Source organism: Equus quagga, chromosome 14 (genome assembly GCF_021613505.1).
Source record: "Equus quagga isolate Etosha38 chromosome 14, UCLA_HA_Equagga_1.0, whole genome shotgun sequence".
In the NCBI taxonomy this organism is placed as follows: domain Eukaryota; kingdom Metazoa; phylum Chordata; class Mammalia; order Perissodactyla; family Equidae; genus Equus; species Equus quagga.
Window position 1 is genome coordinate 5,831,564 of NC_060280.1, and position 3,683 is coordinate 5,835,246.

General features: G+C 37.9%; 1 pseudogene; it reads right to left on the reverse strand.

Moving 5' to 3' along the window:
• Window positions 1–913: 913 nt before the first annotated feature.
• Window positions 914–2,372, reverse strand: LOC124252193 (NEDD8-activating enzyme E1 regulatory subunit-like; annotated as a pseudogene).
• Window positions 2,373–3,683: the final 1,311 nt, after the last annotated feature.

Here is a 3,683-nt window from a genome sequence, read left to right on the forward strand (position 1 = left end):
CAAAGAAGCTGAAAAGAGAAAATGCAATGGCAGCCAGAAAGGAGTGGATATGGTGACCTTCTTCATTAGCAAGGTGAGCCAGCAAATCAGTGAACATATGTGTGAGCTGCAGCATCAACATTCAGTGCTTAATGGCCATTGCTTTGCTTCCAAATCTCATTTTTACCTGTGGTCAGCCCTAACTTGGAAATATACATGGAAGGCAATTGTAGGAAATATTATCCCAGCTTAGCCAGGTTGACGCAGTACAAAACTACTATAAGTGGGTAGTTACATAGTGTGCGTAGAATGCAGCGAGGAGCAATGGGCTTAAAGTTTACACCTCGATTTATTCCCTTAGGAGTGCTACTCAATGCAAAGCAATTGATTTACATCACCTGAGGTATGCGCGTGGGTAGAAGAGAGAAAAATATCCAAGAATGAAGCCCCAGGGCACTCTAATTTTGGATGTCAAGGATGTGAGGAGCAACTTGCCAAGGACCCTGAGAAGAAACAGTCAGAGTGTAGGGTGAAAATCTAGTCAGGATGGAATCCAGAAAGTTAAGTGAAGCCAGAGTGATTCAAGAAAGAAAAGTGATCATTTCTCTTTTCCCCCTCCATTATTGAATTCCTTCTTTAGGAAAATGGGCTTCATGTTTTCATCCTAATTGTTTACCAAGACACAGTAAAGCGTGTAGGATCGTATCAGTCCTTTTTGTGTCATTAGATGACAGAACCATTTGAAATACATTTTTTCTTTTTACAAATGAGAAAAATGTTTATTAAGGAAACTACAATTAGCCCTTGCTTAGGAGAATTTTGTAGACTAGAGCACAATCTGAAGACAATTACAGTTTCAATCATTAATGCTACATAGCATACTTTGTAACCGGGAAGTTGCTGAAGTTTGTGACCTGCAGATAGAAATGTCTTATTAAAAATGACAATGTTTGGTGGTAACTGTGATAAATTCTTGAGCAGTAGCTCCTTGAAAGAAAGCAGCAATCATGTATGGCTCCGCAGCTTCATATCAGCAAAATTTGCGGACATAATCATCTTTCAGCATTACAGATAAACTGTATTCGTAAAGGAAGCCAGTGAGACAAGACTTTTGTATATTTTCTTCAGCCTGATAGTCAGATACCCCTGGGTGTCTACCGTGTTGTTTATGAAATCTATCAGCAGCCCATAACATTAAGTCCAATACTACCCCATTATCTGGAATCTCCATACTGGAAATGATTTTGTCCTTAGTAATTATGTCCAAACCACATTCTTTAGTTAAGGATCAACATCTTACAACTCGAAGAAAGGAAGAATTGCTGCAGAATAATTTTAACTCTTTCTTTGAAATGGCCTCTGTTGCTGGCCTATGGACTGAGATGTGTTTTCAACATGATTATTCACAGCCAAAGTATCTTTCTTTGCTTTAACACAATAAACGTTTTGCAGTTTTATGTATGCACCCAAATCTAGTCACGTAGGGAGTTGTGCCTCTTTGTCCACAAAGTCCTTTAAGGCATAAGCTAAAAGCTAAAAGAATGGAGTCTGTTGGCTGATATTTATGCAGCAATCCTCATTAAAATATCTTTACTATTGATTGGGATCTGAGCTGTATTTATTGCTGTGTTTATATTTTTAATAGCTTCTTCAAAATTCTCTTCATCTCCTGGAGCCCTCATTTCATTCTTTAGAATCCCTGGTCTGATCAAATCTCTGAAGTCTTCTTTTCCTTTACACACTTTGGGTGTTCATCCATTTGTGTCACTATTCCACTATGCTAAATAGTTACCTATGATCACAATCTACAGTGTTGCTATGGTCTTGTCTTTTCCTGTATAATCCAAACTGTAAGATTGAAAATATTCTCAGTTCAGAAATGGTTTATCTAGTTGTGGATCTTCTTTGTTTTATCTTGGTGAAATTCTATTACCGGATGTTCTTTTATAATGTTCCTCCTATAGCCAAAAGCCATGTATGTCCCATAGATTAAAAGGGAGATTTGAGAATTCTGGAGGACATCAGCTAAATATAGTAATGTACTTTCAGGGAGCCTAGGTGCAACCACAGCGGTAAATCTACAGGAAGAAGAAAGGTCATTGTTTAGAAGGTTTTCTGAACTTTCCCTCCACAGCCTTCCAGATCCATTGTTATTTAATTCCTGTAAGAATTTCATGACAACTTGATCTTGCTTCTTGCTGATACTGCTTCTTTGTAGGAAAAAATAATGTTTCCAACATCTTCTCTGCTGATCTAATTTACATCAATAATTGTAAATGAATCGACACCTGGTAGTACCATTTTTTATGAATTTCAGTTCCTGTGGCTGTTGCGTTTATTAGGCAAACATGAGCAAACTCTGCAGCCTCTTGCCCATGATAACTGCACAACCTTAGCTGCACCTGGAGAACAACCAAGACTCTGCAAAGTGCCACCATCACCTCCTGAAATATTTTTTATCAGAAATCCTTCTCTTTATTTTCCAGCTTTATTGAGATATAATTGACATTTAACATTATATAAGTTTAAGGTTCACGACATGTTGATTTGATACACCTCAATACATTTTTTTTTGTTTTTGAAGAAGATTAGCCCTGAGCTAACATCTGCTGCCAATCCTCCTCTTTTTGCTGAGGAAGACTGACACTGAGCTAACATCTGTGCCCATCTTCCTTTACTGTATATGTGGGATGCTATTACAGCATGGCTTGACAAGTGGTGCATAGGTCTGGTCCATACCCGGTATCCGAACTGGTGAACCCCAGGCTGCTGAAGTGGAATGTGAGAACTTAACCGTTGCGCCACTAGGCCGGCCCCTGAAATACATTTTTAGTATCGTTATATTTTAATGTAGTGCAGGATGAAGTTTAATATAAAAATGGAATTTCACTGTGAACATTTCTTTCCATATGTTGTGGTTCTTTCATTGATGTTGAATGTTACCTTGATATTCGTGTTTACTGAACCCCACAGGTGAGAGAGGAAGTTTGCCAAAGAGTAAGAATAAACTACTTATCTTGAAAAAAAACCTCAATTCTGATTTCATTCTGAGCCCATTTTGCACTAGTACGGAAGGCTCCAGTATAAATTACATAAACTGTGTAAACCTGTACGCTGTCGTGTAGTCATGCCAGTCGCTCTTACACAGAGCTGATGTTACACACTGAGTGTCCATTTCCAACTCTCCAGTTTGGTGACTTAACCTCTCTTTCCCTTTTAAAATAGGGATAAACTGTTCTTTGACTTACCTCAATGAGATGATGTGATTATTGATGAGATAACATTTGTGAAACAATCTGGTCATCTCACAAAATAGTTGCCATATGATTTCAAAGCCACCTACTGGATTTTTCCTGTCTGAGGAAAAAACCCATGATATTAGATTATTCCTGTATCTTTACATGGGTTCAGAATGAAAGGAGATTCTTTCCTGAAAAAAGGAATCAAATGATGTATGGTTACTAAAGGTGGCCTGTCTGTCTCAGAAAAATCTCTCATGACTAAACGATGCTTTTATACATGTACACTAGGTATGTCCATCTCTGAAAGATGCAAATTGGTACCTCAAAGACAGAAGACCTGAGAACTGATTCCTGGGAAAGCAGTTCTTTTCCTTGTGAACTGTTTTGTGTAATTTCTATTTACTAAGTTCCCCAGATTATAGAATGCAAGCATTTTGGTCTATTTACTACATAAACCTGAAT